This window comes from Rhinopithecus roxellana, chromosome 3 (genome assembly GCF_007565055.1).
Source record: "Rhinopithecus roxellana isolate Shanxi Qingling chromosome 3, ASM756505v1, whole genome shotgun sequence".
NCBI classification, from domain to species: domain Eukaryota; kingdom Metazoa; phylum Chordata; class Mammalia; order Primates; family Cercopithecidae; genus Rhinopithecus; species Rhinopithecus roxellana.
The window spans coordinates 146,679,868-146,704,570 of record NC_044551.1 but is presented as its reverse complement, the minus strand read 5'-3'; the positions used below and the strand labels follow the sequence as shown (position 1 = coordinate 146,704,570).

Here is a 24,703-nt window from a genome sequence, read left to right as displayed (position 1 = left end):
AAAAAAAAAAAAAAAAAAAAAAAAAAAAAAAAAAAAGAAAACCTGGCAAGCGAAGAAATACAAAAAGTACCCAAGTACCAGGCTTAACGTGGAATGTTTCCCACCTTCATTATGACAGATACAGGTAACTACAGAAGAGTTTCCACCTATTCTCTTTTAAAGAACAAACATTATAGCCTGAAAAACATTTATTTAAAAAAACTAACAATGTATTATATTTTTACTTGTGTCAAACCCTGAAGTATAATGTCATTCCTTAATGAAAACATATGAGGATGCTTAAATGTCATAAGGTTTGGGATATGTAATGTAGTATTTCTTTTGAAATTGTTGTTGATTTATTTCATCTTATTCAGCACCTTAAAATGTCAAAAATATAAACATTTGCTACAATAAACTGATTTCATAGGAAAGGCTATGCCTAGAAACTGGTTCTAATGACTTGACTTCTGATATAATTCCAGTGTCATAAAAAGAAGAAGACTAAAGCAATCACCTTTTTTCCTCATTTAATGTTCTACTTGTTAAGCTACTACAGTTAAGTATCTCAACTAAGACAATTTTCTACTACAAGACAATTCTTTTAGTTGGAAAGACTCCTCTTGAAAATTCCTTTCTTAACTTTCCAATGAAGAAAGAATTGCCTCATTAGAAAGAAAAAGGTTGTTTCTCTTTCTCATTATTGAAGTTTATTTCTGTTAGTAAAATTCTACTAACCTCATCACATTAACTAAGTAGTTACTAAGTCACCATTTTTTGGGGGTTTGATAAGTCATTCGTATTCTAGGGTAAATTTGATGGATGGATATTTTATAGTAATTTTAGTTTATATTTTATTTTAAAAGCATAGTTTTCATCACCAAGATTTCTAAAGCTTATCACCAGAAATATGACAGATCAGCATCATGAACCCCTTGATATGATGATGCAAAGAGAACGACACAAGATTGTGTCTGTAGTATTCTTGCAATAAATGCGTAACTTCAGTCAAAGAATGAGAAAACATCATATAAACCCAAACTGAGGGACAATCTGTAAAATAACTGAAGCTCTTCAAACATGTGAAGAAAATGAAGGAAACAAGAAATAACAGTTAAATGCAAAGTGGGATCTTAGGTAGGTTCCTAGAACAGAAAGGGAACATTGGTGAAAACTGAGGCTTAGTTAGTAGTATTGTATCAATGCTACTGTCGTGGATTTGATCATTGTATTATGTTTACACAAGATGTGAACATTAAGGGAAGCTGGGTGAAGGGTATATGGGTACTCTGCACAGATTTTGTGATTTTTCTGTCTAAAATTAGTTTAAAATGAAAAGTTAAAAATATTCCTAAAGTTTACTGAGAAAATATCATCAAAACATGAAAGGACAGAATCAAGCAACAAGCTAAGCTATTAATTTAACAATTCATTTCTATCCTGAAAAAGAAAGCTCTTTTCTTATTCTTCCTTTGTAAAATGATTTTTCAGATTCAGGTCTTCTGAGCAAAGCATGCTTGGATTCACCTGCTCTAACTGAATTATAGATTTTTCTTTAAACCACCTACCAGTTTTTCCCCCTACAGAGATGCATTTTATTTAAATGGAAACTTCAATCTGACAATTGAAATCTTAGTGAACTAATTTAAACATTTGTTATATGTCAATAGCAGACCCTTCTTTAAAAATTAACTAGAAGAAAAAACGAGTATATACTCCTAAAATCCATTTGTCAAAATTATACAATTATAAAGTAAAATGGATTACCACATATTTATAGCAGGAGAAATAATTTTAAAATGAGGGTCTTTTTCTATCATATTTATCTGGGTTTTATTTTATAGTCACTAGACAGTAAAATCCATCAAGCATTTCATAACTGCTCACATCACAAGTATTCAGTAATTATCTATGTTACTTTGGAGCCAACACTCAAGCACTTTGGTTCTCAGTTCTTTATATGTCAAATAAAGAGATCAGTCAAGATTTATATTATCCAAATATTAGCATGTGGCTATTTAAACGTAATAGTTCAAAATTAAGGTAAAAAATTCAGCTTTGAATTTGAGACACATTTCATGCGCTAAACAGCCACACACGACTAGTGGCTACCACCCTGGACAGCAAAGATACAGAACATTTCATCATGACAAAAAGTTCTACTGAGCAGTACTATTCAAGAGGATCCCTACATTCTGCCTTTTCTTTCCTTTTTTTTTTTTTTGAGACGGAGTCTTGCTCTGTCGCCCAGGCTGCAGTGCAGTGGCCGGATCTCAGCTCATTGCAAGCTCCGCCTCCCAGGTTCACGCCATTCTCCTGCCTCAGCCTCCCGAGTAAGCTGGGACTACAGGCGCCCGCCACCTCGCCCAGCTAGTTTTTTGTATTTTTTAGTAGAGACGGGGTTTCACCATGTTAGCCAAGATGGTCTCAATCTCCTAACCTTGTGATCCGCCCGTCTCAGCCTCCCAAAGTGCTGGGATTACAGGCTTGAGCCACCGCACCCGGCCATTTTCTTTCACTTTTCTTTTCTTTTTTTTTTTTTTTTTGAGACGGAGTCTGGCTCTGTCGCCCAGGCTGGAGTGCTGTGGCCGGATCTCAGCTCACTGCAAGCTCCGCCTCCCGGGTTTACGCCATTCTCCTGCCTCAGCCTCCCGAGTAGCTGGGACTACAGGCGCCCACCACCTCACCCGGCTAGTTTTTTGTATTTTTTAGTAGAGACGGGGTTTCACCATATTAGCCAGGATGGTCTCGATCTCCTGACCTCGTGATCCGCCCGTCTCGGCCTCCCAAAGTGCTGGGATTACAGGCTTGAGCCACCGTGCCCGGCCCACTTTTCTTTTCTTTTCTCTTCTCGTCTCCTTTCTTCCTTTCTTTCTTATTTTGAGACAGAGTTTTGCTCTTGTTGCCCAGGCTGGAGCTCAATGGCACGATCTCAGCTCACACAACCTCCGCCCCCCAGGTTCAAGTGATTCTCCTGCCTTAGCCTCCCAAGTAGCTGGGATTATAGGCACCTGCCACCATACCCAGCAAATTTTTTTTGTGTTTTTAATAGAGATAGGGTTTCACCATGCTGGCCAGGCTGGTCGCTAACTCTTGACCTCAGGTGATCCACCCACCTCGGCCTCCCAAAGTGCTGGGATTACAGGTGAGAGCCACCATGCCCAGCCCTGATTGCGTCTTCAATTCTGTGCATGAGGCTGAACTGTGTCCCTCCAAAATTCATATATTGAAGTCCTAACTCCCAGGATCTCACAGTATGACTGTATTTGCAGATAGAGTCTTTAAAGAGGTAATTAAGGTTTAATGTGGTCACTAGTGTGGGCCATAATCCAGTATAAATGATGTCCTTACAAGAGGAGGAGATTAGGACACAGACACATGAACATAAAAAGCGACCACAGCCATCTACAAGTCAAGGAGAGAGGCCTTGGAAGAAACAACCCTGCAGACGCCTTGATCTCAGACTTCTAGCTTCCAGAACGATGAGAAAATAGATTTCTATAGTTTAAGCCACCCAGTCTACAGCATTTTTTAGGACAACTCAAGCAAACTAATAAACATAATTTTTTAAACCCACACTATGTAGCCTATCAATTTGCCCCATCTTCCTGAACTGAAGTACAAGGATTATATTTCCTGTTCTAATCAAGCTGGCTTTTCTGTGATGAGCTGTTCTCAATCAGATTCTCATTCGTTTTCTATGAATTTTTGTACAATTTTTTTCTATATTCAGAATCCATTTATCAGATTGCATTTTTTCCTTTCACTGATTCAAGTTTTCTCCAACAAGTATTTTCCAGTTATTACATCCATCCTTTCACTTACCAGCAAAGCCTGGTGCTTGCCAATCTGTGCATGCTTAACCAATGTGCTGACTAAATGAAAAGTAAAGTTATTCACTATGAAATAAGTGCCAGGCCAACCTCAGATCAAATTAATTAATTAGTACATTTTATAACACTTTAATTTTAATAAAGTTTTCAACACTAATAAAAACCTCAAATATAAATATTTTAGCTCTCACATCAGGGAGTAAATTTCACACTAGTTTTGGGTAGTAGAATCATAGGGAGTTTCTTGACTCCCATTTTAAACCTATCATGCATGCACATATGATAACAGGGATTTCATCTATAAAACACTGTAGATCTAGAACATGGAGAATCTACAACAAACCTGTTTTATTTATTTATTTATTTTTGAGATGGAGTCTCGCTCTATTGCCCAGGCTGAAGTGCAGTGGCTGGATCTCAGCTCACTGCAAGCTCCGCCTCCCGGGTTCACGTCATTCTCCTGCCTCAGCCTCCCGAGTAGCTGGGACTACAGGCGCCCGCCACCTCGCCCGGCTAGTTTTTTGTATTTTTTTTAGTAGAGACGGGGTTTCACTGTGTTAGCCAGGATGGTCTCGATCTCCTGACCTCGTGATCCGTCTGTCTCAGTCTCCCAAAGTTACAACAAACCTGTTTAAGAAAAGGTTGGTATTCCTGAACAAATTGCCTTGTTCTGGTGTAATTTACAACTTAATACCGACTGGCAGAAGTACTTTTTACATGAGTAGTCTAGGTAGTTATAATACCACATCAATTATTTTAAAACGCTTGACTGTTGAAATGTATGTTTAAAGTAGGTTAGCAGATTCTTCAAATTCATCCTAGCATCTTCCAGCATTTTCATATTTGGTCGGTATTTAGACCCAAGGAAGCTCAAGTTTAAGATACAACTCTGGTAAAATCTTAAAATATACGTTAATGATAAAATCCAGGTAAGTGTAATCATTTTATTTTCTACATGTATCAAGAAGATAACTTCACAATTTCATGTTTGGAATGGTACTTATGAGCAAGATGGCTACTAAAAGCATTTCTAAGGCTCTTGGGAGCCAGAGATACAAAAGGGAATTTGTACCCTCTTGCAGGCTCTTTACCACAGACTTCTATCAGGTTCTCAGGAGAAAGATTGGAGAGGCAGAGAGAGAGACTAAAGAAAGAATCCTGGATGAGGGGAGAGACTTCCATTTGGGAAATTCACAAAGTCTAGCCAAGACCCTTCTCCATAGGACCAAAATTTTAAACCAATGGGAGAAGAATACCCCTAAATCCTGTCATTCTCCCACTTAATCTGGATTTAGGTGAAGACCTGTTATGGCTGGAGGCAAAGAGAATAAAACTCTGTAACTCTGTTGAGAGGAACAGAAAATAGTTCTGGATTCAGAGGTCTCTAACCTATGGGACAGAGGCAGGAAACTCCTACACAAGACTCTCAAATACCACAAGGCTGAATTTACCTGCTACTGGGAGAGGGGCAGGATCACTGAGAAAGCCTCATTTCTGAGATCCTGGGACAAAGGGTCTATTCAAGACTGAGGCTGGACAAAAACAACAGAGAACCCCATTCTGTCCTCTATGATAGCAGCCTTCCATTGCAGGAAGGTCAAGACTGCAGAGACAGACCTTCTTTGAGGTGTGCACACACACAAAAATGACCAAAAATTGAGTATCGAGCAGTGAGTAGAACCCTCTGGCAACCCTAAGCACAAGGTAATGCTAGAGATGTTTAAAGGCTATAGCATACTCATAGTAACCACACCAACAACAAAATCAAAATCCATTTCAACCCCTGAATGGACTAATGTTCATATTAACAGCCTAGCAGAAGAGTCATACCCATTTCTAGGAGGAAATAGTGTTAATCATTACTGTCCTCCATGCAATGTTTGGCATTCAATGAAAAAAAAAATTACAAGATGTATCAAAAAGCAAGAAAAAAAACAAACAAAAAAAACACTACTCACTGTCAAGAGAGAAAGCAATCAACAGAATCATACTCAGAGATTAATCTGATCTTGAATATATCAAAGAAGGAAGTAAGACAGCCATGCTAAAGGTGTTAGTGGAAAGGAGGACATCACTTTCACTCAGATTGTGAATTTTAGCAGAGTAATGAAAACTATGGGAAAGGATCCAATAGAAATGTTAGAAATAAAGAACATAATAACAGAGGTGAAGAATGCCTTTGACAGGCTCAGTGAACTGGACACAGCTGCATAAAGTCGGTGAACATGAAAACAGATCAATAGAAATCAGCCAAACTGAAACACAAAGAGAAAAAAGAAAAAGAGTTTCTAAGATATGAAGGGCCATATAAACTATCTAACAAATGTTTAACTAGAATCATAGGAGAAGAAGAGAGAATGGCAGAGGAAATATCTGAAGACATAAAGGATGAGTACTTTCAAAAAATAAAAGACATGAAACCACAGGTGCAAAAAGCACAAAAACATATTATACATGGAGGAACAAAAATAGCAATTACAGTAGCTCCTTATTCATTGTTTCTCTTTCTGTGGTTCCAGTGACACATGGTCAACTGTAGTCTGAAAATATTACAGTATGATAAAATATTTTGAGAGAGGGAGAGAACACATGCATATAACTTTTATTACAGCATATTCCTAGAATTGTCCTATTTTATTGTTGTTCATGTTGTTAATCTCTTACTGTGTCCACTATATAAATTAAACTTTATCACAAGTATGTATCTACAGAAAAAAACATAATACATATAGGGTTCAGGAATATCCATGGTTTCAGGCATCCACTGGGAGTATTTCAATATATCTCCTGTGGTTAAGGAGGGACTACTGTATAGTAATACTCCATCACAGACAATGTAATCCAGAAGACAGTGGAGTGACAGTGTTGAAAGAAAACAATTCTCATCCTAGAATTCTACACATAGGAAAAATATCTTTCAAAATGAAGGTGAAATAGGGAGCTCAGACAATTTATTACTAGAAGATGTGTCCTACAAGAAATATTAAAGTTCTATAAGTGAGAGTATGATCCCAGACAGAAATGTAGATCTATACAAAGAGATGAAAGTATCTGAAAATTATTAAAATGAAGGTAATTATAAAAGGTCCAAAAGTATGATAATTCAAAGGAGAAATAATAGTCTTTTAAATAAATGATGCTAAAACAACTGGATAACCACATACAAAAATAAATAAATCTCAACCCATATTTCAGAGTCCATACACAAATTAACTAAAAATATAAAACTTCTATAAAATATAAAACTATAAAACTTGAAAAAATTCTTTGTGACCTTGGGTTAGGCAAAAATTTCTTAGATATTACACAATACCAAAAACATGGTCTATTAAAAAAATTGATCACTGGAACTTCATAAACTTAAAAACTTCTCTTTGAACAACACTATTTAAAAACTGAAGAGGCCAAGGCAGTGGCTCATTCCTGTAATCCCAGCACTTTGGGAGGCCACTGTGGGCAGATCACTTGAGGCCAGGAGTTTGAGAACAGACTGGCCAACATGTCAAAACCCTGTCTCTACTAAAAATACAAAAATTAGCGAGGTGTGGTGGTGGATGCTTGTAATCCCAGCTACTCAGGGGGCTGAGGCATGAGAAGTGCTTGAACCCAGGAGGCAGAGGTTGCAGTGAGCCAAGATCATGCCACTGCACTCTAGCCTGGTTGATGAAGCAAGATTCTGTCTTTAAAAAAAAAAAAAAAAAAATTTGAAGAGATCCTGGAATGCAAAGATGGTTCAACATACAAAAATCAATGTCATGACCAGGCGTGGTGGCTCATGCCTGTAATCCCAGCACTTTGGGAGGCCAAGGTGGGCAGATCACTTGAGGCCAGGAGTTTGAGACTAGCCTGGTCAACATGGCAAAACCCCGTCTCTACTAAAAATACAAAAATTAGCCAGGCATGGTGGTACACACCTGCAGTCCCAGCTATTCCAGAGGCTAAGACAGGAAAACCACTTGAACCAGGGAGGTGGAGGTTGTGGTGAGCCAAGACTGCTCCACTGTACCCCAGCCTAGGTGACAGGGCGAGACTCTAGCTCAAAATAAAAAAAAAAAAAAAAGGAGAAAACCTTTGTGACATTGGATCTGCAACGATTTCTTGAATATGACACCAAAAAAGCACAGGCAACAAAAGACAAAATAGATAACTTGGACTACATAAAAAAATGAAAAACTTCCATGTGTCAAAGGACACAATCAACAGAGTGAAAAGGCAATCCATGGAACGGGAGAAAATATTTGCAAATCATATATCTGATAAGGAATTAATATCTAGAATATACAAATAACTCCTATAACTCAACAATAACATTGTTATTAATTGTAATTAATTTTATTAATTTAATTGTATTTAATTTTATTAATTAATAAAATTAAAAATGAGCAAAGAACTTGAATAGACATTTTCCCAAAGAAGAGAAACAAACAGGTGCTAAACACTTGAAAAGATGTTTAACATCATTATCAAGGAAATACAAACCACAACCACAATGAGACACCACCTCACATCCACTAGGATGGCACTATCAAAAAACAAAATCAGGGTTGGGTTGATGAGGATGTGGAGAAAGTGGAACCCTGGTACGCTGTTGGTAGGAATGTAATATGGTGTAGCTGCTGTGGAAAACAGTATGGCTATTCCTCAAAAATTTAGAATTATAAAATCCAGCAATTCTACTTCTAGTTATATGCCCAAAGGCAGTGAAGCAGGGTCTCAAATAATTTTCTTTTTACCATTTTCTTTTTTCTTACATAGGTATTTCTTATATAGGTATTTACTTTTTTCTTACATAGGTATTATAAATTTGAATCTGAGAACAGTCTTGCTTCCTCTATTTTATCAGCTGCTCCTTTAATAATCTGTCTTTCTAGAGCAGTATGAAATACAGCTTAGGGTCAGGCACAGTGGCTCATGCCTGTAATCCCAGCACTTTGGGAGGCTGAGGCGGGCGGATCACCTGAGGCCAGGAGTTCGAGACCAGCCTGACCAACATGGAGAACCCACATCTCTACTAAAAACACAAAATTAGTTAGGCATGGTGATGCATGCCTGTAATCCCAGCCACTAGGGAGGCTGAGGCATGAGAATCGCTTGAACCCAGGAGGCAGAGGTTGCAGTGAGCTGAGATCACACCATTGCATTCCAACCTGGGTAACAAAGAGCGAAACTCTGTCTCAAAAATAAATAAATAAATAAATACAATTTAGGAAGCAAAATGTTTTTGATTTCGGTCAATCCTCCCTGTTCTCTTTGTAGCTTTTTCATATATTCCTTTCATCAAGTATAATAAATGCTCCTATTAGAATATCCTATACAACTTCAACTTATAATAAATTTCAAAAGATACCCTGAAGGAAGTTCTACATGTGAGCTATCTCAGATGTGTTCAATCCTTATACCCACACCCCTCAATACTTTGCACATTAATTTTGGGAAAAAAAGTTCCTTTCTTTAATCTTCAAATCAAAGATATGACATTTCTCCCCCATTAGACTTATTAGCAATAATTAATACCTTAGGATTAATTCTGATACCAAAATTTTAAGTTAGCATCTCACATTTCAGGAATACTTGTTTAGAACTGTTGCGGTTCTCTGGCTGCTAATTTGGTTTCTTTTTTATAGGTACAGTTTTGGTAGTTTTACCTTAAGAAAGCTGTTCACAAAGAAATCACTAAATTGCTTAGCTGGAGAGACCAGTGATTCAGAAGATATAGTGAAACACCATTATGATCTCACATCTGAACACTGAAATAAGGGCAACCCAATTCTGTATTCTTGTGGCTGTTAAGTAAAGTTTCCCTTGGAAATGGACCAGCTGGTATCCTGTTGGCTTTAAATCTAGAGGAAGTTCAAAACACTTCAAAAACACCATTTGAAAGGTTCCTTAAACTGGAATTTTACAGTTTTTCCCTTATCTAAAGTCAAAGTTCTGGCCAAGCACAGTGGCTCATGCCTATAATCCTAGCACTTTGGGAGGCCGAGGCAAGCAGATCGCTTGAGCTCAGGAGTTCAAGGCCAGCTGGGGCAACATGGCGAAAACTAGCTTCTACCAAAAATAGAAAAATTAGCCGGGCATGGTGGCACGTGCCTCTAGTCCCAGCTACTTGTGGGAATAAGGCAGGAGGATTGTTTGAACCTGAGAGGTCACGGCTGCAGTGACCCAAGATGGCGCCACTGCACTCCAGCCTGGGTGACAAAGGGAGACCCTGTCTCAAAAATAAAATAAAAATAAAGTCAAAGTTGTTCTATGAGAAAGTATTAAACTTCATTGAATTAGTTTATGTAAAATCAAGAAAAAGTACTTCAAAAGGCTCTATTTTCAAAATAAGAGTAATATACTTATCTAACCTACAGAGTAATGGTACATGGGAATGGTCACTTGCAGAGTCTAAGACAGCTGCCTCTCCCCCATTTCGCCAGGGCCTAGGACCCATAATTAGTCTCTATAATGGTAACGCATTGCATGTACTTTTTAGGCATGCTAATTATGTAGAACTGAGAAAAATTATTCCAACACTCTTTCAAAAACAATTTAAAAACGGTGCAGCTGGGTGTGGTGGCTCATGCCTGTAATCCCAGCACTTTGGGAGGCCAAGGCAGGTGGATCACTTGAGGTCAGGAATTCAACACCAGCCCGGCCAACATGGTGAAACCCCATCACTACTAAAAATACAAAAATTAGTCTGGCGTGGTGGCGCACACCTGCAATCCCAGCTAATCGAGAGGCTGAGGCAGGAGAATTGCTTGAACCTGGAGTTGGAGGTTGCAATGAGTGGAGATCACGCCACTGCACTCCAGCCTGGGCAACAGAGCATGACTCCATCTCAAAAATGAAATGAAATGAAATGAAATGAAAATAAATAGGTTGCAATAGGTTTTTTTCTTAACATTATTCTCTGTGTCAGTAGTGGGGTCAATCCCTGACTATGAAAGCACTCCACAGCACTGCTTGTCTCAGGATCTGCCTGCTGTCTTGTCTACTCACTTCCCATTCCAGAACTATGAATGCAGAAGCAACCAATATTGACTTAAAACTACTTGTGTGCTGCCTTCTGGGCTAGGTGCTTTCATATCAGCCTGTTGGCCCCAAGCCATAATAGGTTATCTTAGAAACTAATGACATTTTCAACAGTTTAGGGTCTGAATTTTTCTTTATAGAAGTTATCCTTTTAAAGGAAAGAAATGAAAACAGAATAATCTTGCATTATTTATAAATAATACTTATTGTCAAAGGACCTAAATGAGTAGCGATTTCAGGTCCCACTAGGCAAATAGCCTAGTATATGAAGGAAGTTTTCTATTAGATATAACTGAAAGCCTCCATTTGCTGGCGAGTCATTAACTTACTAATCACAGTACTTCTTGGGATCCTCTTATCAGATGTTTGCATTATTCTGATCTTTAAAAAAAAAGTTTATTATATTGTTATTTTGAGATAGGGTCTGGCTTTGTCACCCAGGCTGGAGTGCAGTGACGTGATCACTGCAACCTCTGCCTCCCCCAGGCTCAAGCAATCCTTCCACCTCAGCCTCCTGAGTAGCTGGGACTACAGGCATGCAACCATACCTGGCTAATTTTTGTTTTTATTTTTGTTTTTTTTATACAGATGCAGTTTTGCAAGGTTGTCCAGGCTGGTCTCAAACTCCTGGACTCAAGCGATCCACCCTCCTCAGTCTCCCAACAGTGGGCCTGGCCAGTTATTCACCTGGCCTGTTATTTTTAGAGACAGGATCTCCCTCTGTTGTCCAGGCTGGAGTGCAATGGTACAATCATAGCTCACTGCAACCTTGAACTCCTGGGCTCAAGCAATCCTCCTGCCTCAGCCTCCTGAGTAGTTGGGACAACAGGTACATACCACCACAATTGACTAATTTTTAAATTTTTTGTACAGAGGGGATCTTGTTATGTTGCCCAGGCTGGTCTTGAACTCCTGGACTCAAATGATCCTCCTCTCAAAGTGCTGGGATTTCTGCCTCTCAAAGTGCTGGGATTACACATATGAGCCACTGTGCCTGGCCCTGTTCTATTCTTTATACTTCTGCTGGCACTTGCTTCTAAATGTCACCTCCTCTGGCCCTTGTTTTTTTTTTTAATGTGCCTTGATAATCCCCCAGGTTTTACTTTCCATCTCAGATTCCTTCTCTGCCTAACAATCCACCACCTTTGCCACATAGTCTGGAATGTCTGGATCAACATACAATATAGTTGGCTACAGGTAAACAGATTGAGATATATGTTGACTGATGAAGTTTTACAGGAAGTTCCTATAATGAACTAGAAATCACTTGGTCATATTCTAGGAAACACAGTGTTTAGAAGTTAAGTAGAATTTAAGTACTAACACTTTTAATAAACATTGGAAGAAAATCCCAGAAATAAAAGTAGAATAGTTTTTTGGTTTTTGGTTTTTTGAGACAAGGTCTCACTCTGTCACTCAAGCTGGAGTGCAGTAGTGCAATCATGGCTCACTGCAGGCTCAACCTCCTGGGCTCAAGTGATCCTCCCACCTCAGTCTCCCAAGCAGCTGGGAATATAGACAAGTGCCACCACGCCTGGCTATTTTTTGTATTTTTTTGTAGAGACGGGGTTTCTCTATGTTGCCCAGGGTGGTCTTAAACTCCTGGGCCCAGGCAATCCACCTGCCTCAGTCTCCCAAAGTGCTGGCATTACTGTGCCTGGCCGAGAAAAGTTTTTAAAGAAACAATGTATCACCAATGTTACTGATAGCACACACACAAAAAATGATATTGGAGTGAAAAACATGGACATAAATTGTAGTCAGAAAGTGAATCAGAAGAGCTGGACCCTGCATATGATGAAGTTATAAGAACACCTTAAGCCATTTATTTTACATATATTATGTGTGTTCAAAAGAGGCTAGTATTAAAATCTATGTCCATGTAAACCTAAAAGAGTTGTCACAGTCATAGTTTAATTGACGATATTTTTTCTTGGTGCATCTTAGATCAGATAAAATATGGAATTTTACTCAGCTCTGGTAAAGAAAGCAAAACACTATTGACTTTTCTGAGGAAAATTAATCTGAAACAAATTACTTCAAAATGTATAGTGTGTGCCTTTATCACTCTATAAATATTTCTGAGTTTCAAAGAATTTTGTTAAACATCTGTATTAAGAATCAATTGCTGTAACAGCTGGTTAAAAGTGCAGGCTCGAATCTGATGACTTGCTTCAAACTATGGCTGTAGTCATTTAATAGTTATGGGCCTTGGGCAAGTTACCTAACCTCATCAGGTCTCAGTTTCCTCATGTATAAAATTAGGGTTAATAATAACTATCTTTATAGGGTGATTTTGAGAAGTAAATAGCCTATGTAAATGTACTCCTGAAGACAAAAAATAGACACTCAAATGGTGGTACCTTCCATATATGCAGTCAATAAAGAATCCTCAAAGAACCTTCTGCGAACTGCTAAAAAGCTGAAAAGATTTAACATTAAATATTTTAAAGTGGCTCCTTTTGATTAGTGTTGTAAAGAACAGAAATAGAAATAATTTAAATCAAACCCAGTTAATGATTTATATTGTATGCACTCAATGATTTATACTGTCATTCTTAGTTACTACAGATGTATTATTTGTAACAACTTTAAACCTGTCATGTAACCTGAGAATAAATTTAGCAAGTTAATGAAGCAATGAGAAAGTAAGTAAACATAAATGATTCTAAGAAGTGGTATGGTTAATTTCTGATTGTGAGAAGGGAGAAGGGAATCTACGTTATGTGTACTCCATAAAAACATTCTGTACTTTAGTGCAGAGTTTCCCATTTGATTTGAGAGAGCACAGCAAAAGTCTAGCTCTACTTCCATTTTTATTCGCTACAATGAAGAGTCCCATAAGGGGCCCTGAGAAATGTCCTGGTTCCTATAACTGTGCTTCTAGCAGTAAGAGCAACATTTCCATGTGCTGACGAGCAGCTCCCATTGGAGATGGCTCCACACTGTAACATCTGCTAACACGTGTGCACTGTTTGCCTGGCACAGTGCCTTCTGTAGTCTTTGCCACATGCCCTAACGTAGCTGTGGCTGAGGAATGGAAATACAAGGGTGAAGAGCCACAGGCAGTCCCGGCTTCACTTCCACTTTGTATCCTCGCTGCTGGTCCCTACCCACGATATGCTAAAGCCTCTTAAGAAATTCCCTTTGAAAATTTTAAGCAGCTTATCCTCTTTTAGGAAGGAGATGTGGATGCTAACTTCTTGCTCAGGGATATTTGTGAAAGGTTCAAAGTGCCTTACAGGTGTTTTAAATACCTTAATGTAAATCGTAGTTTCCCTACATCAGTGAATTTGGAGGGCTGAGAGACAGATCTGAGGGAAGGGAATAAAAAACCATTCAGTGGACCTACTGCTAGTTCCTAAGTGAGAAGAAAAACAAATTGACCCAAGGTGATACTGTGAATTACGTATCTACTAGATTCATAAAAGTATTTTTGTTGATTTCCCTTTTTAAAAAACTGACCATTGATTAAAAGTTTCTTTGGAAATTTATTCAAGAAATGATATTAGACCATTCCACAGTGGGATGTCTTCAGAAAACCAGTCTTACATACTGAATAAAAAATTATGTTTCTTTCAACTCCTATGAATATACATCTATCTCTTGCCAAGAGTGAGATCAATTTATTTCAAGCCCATTCTCTTATTTACAGGGTAATAGCATTATAATTATTATAATATTCAAGACAGAAATGAATGTTTTTATCTGGCCTTCTATAATTTGATTTAACTTTGGAGGCAAAAATGCCACCATTTCCTTGCAGAGTAGGTCACTGAAGGAAAATTCACCCTAAAAATTGTTTAGCACAATATATAGTGTTGTTGGAAAACACCATAATAATTAAAATAAAAATCTCTCTAGGTACTGGCAGAATTGAAAAGATGCTTATTAACAGATTTTACCAAAGTTAAAATTGCATGAAAAGATATGGATAATTTTACAGTAAAATGTGTTTCCAAATTTGTCATAAATTTTCATCTTTTAGAAAACAGTAGTAACCAATAATAAACTTTTGCATTCAGTTTAAATTCGTTTTTGAAGAGGAGGCCAGAATCAAAGGATATAACATCAAATTATTTAAATGTTTGTTAATAGCATGTTACTTGTGGCAGAATCATCCCTATCAACTTCATTTATTTAATGCACATATAAGCTATGTAAATAATATGCAAAGGTAAGGACCCTGATGAAAAATATTATGCAAATGAATTCTAAGCAAAGGGAGATGATAATAAATGAGTACAGCCCAGAATAAATAATAGCCTAGTCCACTACTGATTGCTCAGCTATTATCAAAAGAGGCTTTTCTTGGTTTTCCTTCTAAAGGCTTCCTGATCAGCCTCGATGGAAGCAAAAGTCTGCTATCTACAAGAACCAACTTTACTGGTCAATGTGATGAAGCCTGGCTGTATTCCAACTCCAGATTAGTTCAGCAAGAGTCACCACTTTAGCTACAGAAAGACAACACAACAGAAATTTCTTTCAGCAGGATATTTGCTTTGTTGTTTTTCCAGTACAGTGACAGTCTTGAGCATACTCCTCAGCTTCCCTTGATCTAACACGCTCTTTTGTAATCTGTGACTTTGAAAGAATTTTTCTTTGTAAGAAATTGTCATGTATGATATCTGGACCAGAGACTTGGGTTTCCTTTAACCTAAGTATGAATTAACTAACATAGGCTATTAAATTCAAATGCTGTAATGGATGGGTACTTTGTCTTCCATACCACAGCAATATTAAGATGCCCACCGTAAGGTTTTTCAAACTGAACTACAACGTCTTTTTTCACATGTGCTATTCCTTTGCTCTGTTACATTAGGGGTAATTTACAATTGGCTATATGCAGTTATATATATGGGTGTTGAGAATGCCACACAGAGATCACTGAAAAATAGGTGACTACTTTTAAACTAGTTTAGAATATGGATTAATAAAAACTAGTGATAATCAGATTATGCTAATCAAAAGGAAAAGTTGAGGTCAAATTATTTAATAGTTTGGTAAAGTATGGATTAAACGGATTTAAGTTATTGTTCTAAGGGCCTTAAATATCATAGCAAAATTTGCAAAACATATTTCAAAATGCAGAATAGTTACAAATATGGATGGACAAATAAAGTAGAAAGGATGTCCACATTTCTTTTTGAGGATATGGAAATAATAGACATCTATCATTAATACTTGAAAGACTTTACACTGTAGAGATGGATGACTGCATGCTTTGCCTATATTTATACGAAAAGTAAATAATTTTACAACAGTATGTAAACATGGATATCTGTGGAACTACTTCAGGCCTTACTGTTAACATTTGCTAGACTGCTTTCTATGGATGAATGCAGATTCTACTAAAACTAGGTTCTAAGTACTAAAATGTGCTTCTATAGGTTTACTTAGCTTATTAACAGCTTTCAGAAAACCATCCCAAATGACTACGTAGTCCCAAGCTTGAGAGGGGCTTTTATCATATACATTATGGTCACCCATATTAGTGAACTGCTTATGTAAAAGTTTATGAGCTTGTGATAAGTGGTATTTTCCCTTATCTTTCAACCAGTTAAACTATATCTCTGTGACTATTTCTTATTTATAGAAAACAAACTAAAGCCTGGAGACATTCTATATAGATCTGGAAGCATATCTGCCATGCTGAGTATTCTTCAAAAATAATATTAAAATGACTTGTGGCAACAAACTTCATATGCAAGCTAAAAAATGTTAATCTTTTCAAAATAAGTCATTCTTTCAAATGCATTTTTGTAAAGTTAATAAATTCAAGAAGAAAAACGCTTATTCTAGTTTCCATTTACTAATACTACTTAACATGATATTCACAGAGGATCTTAACAAACAGTGCTAAATGACATTCTGGATTTTAACACAAAAGTACCTTTTCCTTAAAATTTTTAGCAATTGAGAACCATATGACAAATTTCAATACAATTTGGGCATTTATATATCTTGACTCATGGGTTTCATTTGGAGGAGATGTAAAATGATTAAAGAAGCATTCTTTTTTTATCTGCATTATGATTTGCGTGTCTAATTTATTTAGACAGGTGATGCTGGTATTGTGATGGTCATGTACAACTAAATGGGCTCAGTTTGTGTAATTTCTGAACTTAAGCAATCAATGTATTAAATGCAATAAATCAACATTTATTGTCTTTTATGTATCTAATATTTTGGAAGATACAGATGTTATTGGCTAGTGAACTAGAAATCTATTTCTTCCTATTTCCTTTCTCTCAAAGCTAAATAGTGAACAATTCTCTCATTTCTTCCATACCAGTCCTTCTCTATAGATTCCTTCCAGTTGTCACTACCACGACCTCAGGATGAGGGCACTAAAACACCTAACTGCTTCAAAGGCCAAAGCAGATGCCCCTCCCTCTGCCGGGAGCGCTCCTTCCCCACTTTACAGGCCAACTTCGATCCACTGGAAGGATGAGTTATGTGTGACTCCACAAGGAGCCTACTTTCATGATCCAGCCATACCACCGTCTGCCCTCTTCCCTCACTTGGATCTCTTCTTTTGTGGCACTTTTCCTAACAGTAATTATATAGTTATGCAATTATTTCTCTTATTCCCTCACTGAAGTTTAAACACTATAAGAACAGAGACTGTTTACTTGTTCACTAATGTTTGCCTGGCACTCAAATATTTGTTAAAACTGTAAAGAAAGTATAACATCAGAGAATGTTGAAGTAATCATGGAGAGAGCTTGGGGACTCTTCTTTGAGTTTCCAGAGCACCCCATGGATCACTACCTCTGCATCATCCATACTGGTTATATATTCTGCTGCCTCATGAAGCCCTTTGAGGGCGATCTTATTCACCTTTGACCTGGCACAAAGACATGCTCCATACATGATTTTGAACTAAGTAGTATTAAAACGGACCTATGCCAAAGAGTTGCTCATGCTCGGTCTGGACACTAACCACTTACATGTGTGTGCTCATGGTGATTTTAGATGCAACTTGCTAGTTAAATGATTTCTAATTCATGTGATTATATATGTATATAACACGCCTACAAAATATTCCACAAAGATGACTATGCTTTCCAGGTACTCCCAGACTCTTGATATGTTTCAGTCACTGGTTTACAACAGAACTACTTTTGAGCTCTTTATTTCAAATAAAATTTAGAAACTATTTTTGAACTATTAGGGCAATATTTTGCAGAATACCTTTGAAGCTATGTTACAAGTTTCAACTTTCTACTTCTAAGAAATGACTTTTGTTACCAAGTTCCCCCAGATGCTGTAAGGTTGCTATACCATTACATGCAAATCTGAAAACTTGTAGGACAAGTGTTCCAAATGTTTGGTTATGTTACGCTGGTTTCAGAAACATAAAGCTTAACTCTCAGCGTGACTGAAACCTTTAGCCAGCTACTTGGTAAACATGCAGACTGGATTCTTAACTATATTACCAAATCAATAGACAAAAGAGCAAAGAAAGAATATAACATATAAGGAAAGTTTACCATGGCCTATAATCACGTAAATTACCTTAATCTAAGATCCTCTAATACTTTTGCTTTGTAAATGTAAACTACTAGTTACATAATCAAGAATACTATGAGCACACATACACACACAAGCACACACACTAAACCCTGTTAAGATATTTTTCTTTTTTGTTGAGAAAAGGCCTTGCTCTTGTTGCCCAGGCTGGAGTGCAATGGTGCAATCTTGGCTCACTGCAACCTCCGCCTCCGGGTTCAAGTGATTCTCCCACCTCAGCCTCCCGAGTAGCTAGGATTACAGGTACCCGCCACTATGCCTGGCTAATTTTTTTCTATTTTTTTAGTAGAAACAGGGTTTCTCCATGTTGGCCACACTGGTCTCAAATTCCTGACCTCAGGTGATCCACCTGACTCAGGTTCCCATAGTGTTGGGATTACAGGCATGAGCCATCGGGCCTGGCCAATATTTTTCAACGTAAATAGTTAAAAAATCAACATAGTCCAGACGCGGTGGCTCACACCTCTAATCCCAGCACTTTGGGAGGCTGAGGAGGGTGGATCATTTGAGGTCAGGAGTTCGAGACCACACTGTCCAACATGGTGAAACCCTATCTCTAAGAAACCTACAAAAATCAGCTAGGCGTGGTAGTGCACGTCTATAATCCCAGCTACTCAGGAGGCTGAGGTGGGAGAATCACTTGAACACGGGAGACAGAGGTTGCAGTGAGCCAAAATCGTGCCACTGCACTCAAGCCTGGGTGACAAGAGGGAGGCTCCATCTCAAAAAAATTAAAAAATAAAATAAAATCAACATGACCATGCTGACTTAACCGAAATACACAATATTTTCTTAAATATATTAAATGCCTATAGACTCAATACTCATTGAATTTCAACTACACATTTTAAAGATTCATAACTTATTTTTGCATCAAATAGTGAATCAATATTGTTAATTATCATCTTTCTGATATTTGGTCTCCATATGGTGACTTAAAATTTCTTCAAGACAGGTTAAGGAAAGACTGAAGTAGAGAAGCAAAGGATTCTAGAGTAAAGTTCTAATTCTGGTACCTAGCTATAGATTTTAGAAAAATTCCCTAACCATATGCTTTGGATTTTTCTTTCTGAAAAATTAGAAATTGTATCTATTCTACTTCTCATGAGACAACTGTCCAAAAAAAAAAAAAAAAAAAAAAAAAAAAAGCGTAGAGATAAAACTATAAAAAATAAAAATTATGAAAACACAGGATTAAATATAAACCCAAGTAGGCCCTTTTATGAATAGACTTCTACACACTATACCATCTAATTTTTGGAAGTACTAAGGATAGTGCTCACTACCGAGCATTCAAAGTTTTATACTGAGATTGCTGAATAAATGGACTCTTAAATCATTATGATTATTATTATTATTTTGACTAGTCAAGTAAAGCAGTGGGAGTGGAGCAAGATGATCTCTTAAGGAAGAAACATGAAGAACAACAAGGATCATCTTTCTCTCATTTGTTATCACTAACTTCACTGAATTAAAAACAAGTGATAGTCTTCCCTGGCCCTTCTGGGTATAACGCTTAAGTTAGTCTAGAACTTATACTAAGGACTGTAAGGTATGACTCACAGGTGAGATATCAAACAACACTACTTGAAGCACTAAATGTCTACAATATTTCCAAGTATAGCAGTATGTAAGTTATTAAATGTTTACATCTTGCTTTCCCAAAAATGGCATAATTGACTTCACTATTTTCCATTGATTGATATCATGTTTCAAAGAGAGCCACTAGACAGCACAAGTTGCATTTTGGTTTCTTTTTGCTGGTTATAATTTAATACTGCTAAAATCCATCCCCAAGTATAGAAGATTTAATTCAATCTATAAGTTTGAATCTATAAGCCTAGCTATTAGACAGCATTGTAGTTCAGAAATTTATCCCATTATAATAATCCATTCCAGGATACTATGAAGTAATGCGGTCTCTTGTGCTAATTTTACATTATTGTTGAAAAGTAGTAACTGATGGATCACATATTTTTAATCCATGATGCCATCTGGAAGGAATTTCAGTAATTTTAATTATGTGTGTGCATAATGCAAAAGCATAGGACACCACTTTTTTTCTAATGTTCTATTTAAAGACAGAAATAGCTAATCTGCCTTATGTAATGGGTTCTTTTCTATAGCACAATAACATTATCAGTGTTTTAATGATTATAAACCCAGTACTAAATCTCATGCTCTGCCATGGAGGGCCATAAGAGGACATCTTATTTATTTCCTAGACTAAAGGCAGGATCACTTTAAGATAATCAAGATAAGGAGATTAGAAACCATTACCCACCTGACCACCCCTTTTACTTAATATATGAGAAAACTGTAGCTCAGAGAGATAAAGTCTTTTGTCTAAGACTGTGAACACGACTGGTGGCACAGCTAGAAGAACCCAAGCACAATCCCTTCATTTTTGAGAGAGAGATGGTGGTAGGAATGCCATATTTTTAGAGACCAACAAAATAATGACAGACCACTGTATTATTCACATTTTCTCCCAGGAAATTATTTTCTCTTGAATTTTATCAGGTTCAGAACACATTCTATAAACTGTTCCCATAATAAAATGGGAACTGATACAACAAGCCCTTCTAAGTTTTAAATACCAGAAAAGCAATACTGTTAAGGTAATGACTAATTCTGTTATATTTCTTCCTTATTTCTAAAGTACATCTTCACCAATGTTAATATTTGCTTTCTATAATAGAAGAGCACACATATTGTATTAGTATCATATTTTGGGGAGGAAGTACCCTTTCTCTAAATATTTTAATCAAAAATAATTTATTGGTGTTAGATTCTAGAAGAGGTATGAATAATTAAATCTCAACTAAATAAAGGGGGAAACCAGACATTTTTACTTTAGCTTTTCTTTAATTGTATAAAAGCTCTTGGTTAAAAAAAAAATGCAACATTTCACGCAAATTATTCTTTATACAAGGATATGCACTGATAAATCAAGTACAAACTTCATTATCTTCCATTTAAAAATGTTACCTAATATCTATTCATAACTATGGGAAAGCATTTGTAAATTCTAAAATAAACAAAATCTTATGATTATAACTACCCACAAGAGTTATTATTTCTAAACTTTTCTTAGGAACATTTAAAATTTGCCTCACAACATCCCTGTGAGGTAGGGAGGTAAGTGTTCTCATATGACAACAAACCAAATTGATCAAAATATTAGTATCTGGTTACATGTAGAAACTGGCTATATTTTTAAATCTTAAAATAAATGGCATCTATGAGTCAGTTCTACAAAGAAGTCCAGGAAGATAAGGTTGCTTATTTTTCACTATATTTATCAGAAATAACGCTATTTTGATTTTCAACCAACAGAAATCTTTCTCCATCAAAGGCTTTTAAATCTTCTAAAAATTAGCAGAGCAAGTATAACGGCATTTCGCCAGAGAAACAAAACATGGGATGTCACGCCAAGTCATTCTCTTCTTCCTCTACATGGAGATAGCTTAAATGCTATCTAGGCATACAAAGGAATCCAAGCAGTTAAGTGTCTTCTTTAAACATACTACTTCTTCTGATTCTTCCAAGTTAAAGCTGTGATTACTGGGTCTTTTTAAATTTTCATGTTTCTTCCATGTTAGTTTCTCTCAGTCAGGGACTATTTGCATCTTGTCAATTAGGAAAAATTGTAGATCCTCTTCTTCCATGAGAAATGGTGACTCCACTAAGTTCCAAAACTAACGGTGATCAGAGAAATCATCCACCAAGGGAAACTGGCTGTCTCCGGAGTATGAAAAAAAAAATCTAACTTGGAGAACTGATCTTCTCTGTCTTCAAAAATATATCCAGTAGATATCAGGATGTAAGAGAGTAAAGAGTCCAGCTTTTCCATAAAAAGACAAAATGTTCAAGCAGAAAATTTTTAAAAAGTGGTAACGGGAAAGGGAGGAGAAACTATTTAGGTATGTTATGCTTTTTCTTTATTACTTACTGCTCAAGATAATTCTCTCTGCAAAAAACCCAGATGTGATAACATGTCTAGTATTAGTTCAAGGCTGAACATCTAGTAGATCACATGGGTTGTGAGACTTCAAATAAAGTACAGTTAAAGATCAGCTTCCTTCCTTGCTATGGAACCTAAGACTTTCTGACCATATGTAATAATGACAGAACAGTTTATCTGTTTTAAAAAGCTGAAAAGATATAACTACTAATAGTAGTGGTGTTCTTGGACTCAGGTAACACCCCATGATGTGGTTCTTCACATAACTTAACCAATTACTAGTATCCATTCTCTGTAACTCTAGAGGAAAAAAAAAAAAAAATCTATTACTTCGTAGAGCCAAAGAGACCTTAGGTGTCTCTTTAATAGTAACTTAGATTGTGAGTAAAGCATATCCTAAAATGATCCAATTACAAAAGGTAATTAAGCCATAAGATCGGGGCCGGGCGCGGTGGCTCAAGCCTGTAATCCCAGCACTTTGGGAGGCCGAGACGGGCGGATCACGAGGTCAGGAGATCGAGACCATCCTGGCTAACACGGTGAAACCCCGTCTCTACTAAAAATACAAAAACTAGCCGGGCGAGGTGGCGGGCGCCTGTAGTCCCAGCTACTCGGGAGGCTGAGGCAGGAGAATGGCGTAAACCCGGGAGGCGGAGCTTGCAGTGAGCTGAGATCCGGCCACTGCACTCCAGCCCCGGCGACAGAGCGAGACTCCGCCTCAAAAAAAAAAAAAAAAAAAAAAAAAAAAAAAAAAAAAAAAGAAAGAAAAAAAAAGCCATAAGATCAAATAAGCTTTCTGAAAACACTTTTGCTAATATAAATTTCCAATAGCCTCATGTTACAGATACCAATGCAGCTATGAAGGGAAACTTTCTCCATTAACTATGTCACATTAAATGTCATGGAGAATCTTTACTGTTGAAAATTAAAAAAAAAAAAATCCCTTTGGCGTGTCAGGTAAATGAGACTTGAAAGATTTGGATTTATTATCAAAGGGACAGAAAATAGCAAATGCTGGTGAGGATAGAAAGAGGAAAGTTCACACCCTGTTGGTGGGAAAGGTATATTAGTACAGCCACTATGAAAAACTGTGGATGTTCCTTAAAAGACTAAAAACAGAACTCACATGATCCAGCAATCCCACTGCTGGGTACATATCTAAAAGAAAGGAAATCAGTATATCAAAAAGTTATCTGCACTCCCATGTTTACTGCAGCACTATTCATAATAGTCAAGATACGGAATCAACCTAAGTGTCCACCAATGAATGGATATCTACCAATAGTACCACATTGTGTATATGTGGTACTATATGTGTTACACATACACAATGGAGTACTATTCTGCCATAAAAAAGAATGAGATCCTGTCATTTGCAACAACGTGAATGGAACTAGAGAACATTATGTTAAACGAAATAAGCCAGGCATAGAAAGACAAATGTTGTATATTCTCACTCATATGTGGAAGCTAAAAAAAATTGATGTCATGGAGGTAGAGAATAGAATGATTACCAGAAGCTGGGAAGGGTAGTGGGGAGGGCGATATAAAAAGGGGTTGATTAATGGGAATAAAAATAGTTAGATAGAAGAAGTAAGATCTAGAGTTTGGTAGCACAGTAAGGCAACTATAGTTAACAATAATTTATTATGTATATCAAAATGACTAGAGTATATGGGGAATGTTCCTAGCACAAAGAAATGATAAATGTTTGAGGTAATAGATATTCAGCTACCCAGATTTGATTGTTATACATTATATGTTTGTATCAAAATATCACATGTACCCCAATAAATATGTACAACTATAATGTATCCATAAAAATAAAAATTTAAAAAATTGGGTTTAGTGACTTAATTCTGTACTTTGTACATACAGCAGCCTTTAAAATATCCTTTGACATAATTATGGCATTGATATACTGCTTGAAGGTTAATATACAAGTATGCTGAATACTCAAAACATGTATCCAGAAAAACAAACCTTCTATAATAAAAACTAGGTAGAACACTGTCCATGTAAAACAAGTATTGACCATATAATTGGTCCTTTAAAATAATCATCAGCTGACATTTATATAATGCAATAAGGGAAAACACAAGTTAAGTCTTTTTCTAGAGTAATAATTACACTAGAAATAAGAGTTATTTGAAACATAATTTTTAGAATGTGTATTTTTATTCATATTTAATAAGAACATGCTTTATATTCATTGGAATAATCTTATAATTTATCAAGTTTTTTTGTGTTTGTTTGTTTTTCGGTTTTTTTTTTTTTTTTGAGGCAGAGTCTCGCTCTGTCACCCAGGCTGGAGTACAGTGGCACGATCTTAGCTCACCACAACTTTCGTCTCCCAGGTTCAAGCGAT

General features: G+C 36.7%; 1 protein-coding gene across 1 annotated transcript in view; it reads right to left on the bottom strand.

Moving 5' to 3' along the window:
- HOMER1 (homer scaffold protein 1) overlaps positions 1-24,703 on the bottom strand; it is a 137,533-nt gene that overhangs the window by 27,375 nt on the left and 85,455 nt on the right. The gene's annotated exons all lie outside the window — the stretch shown is intronic.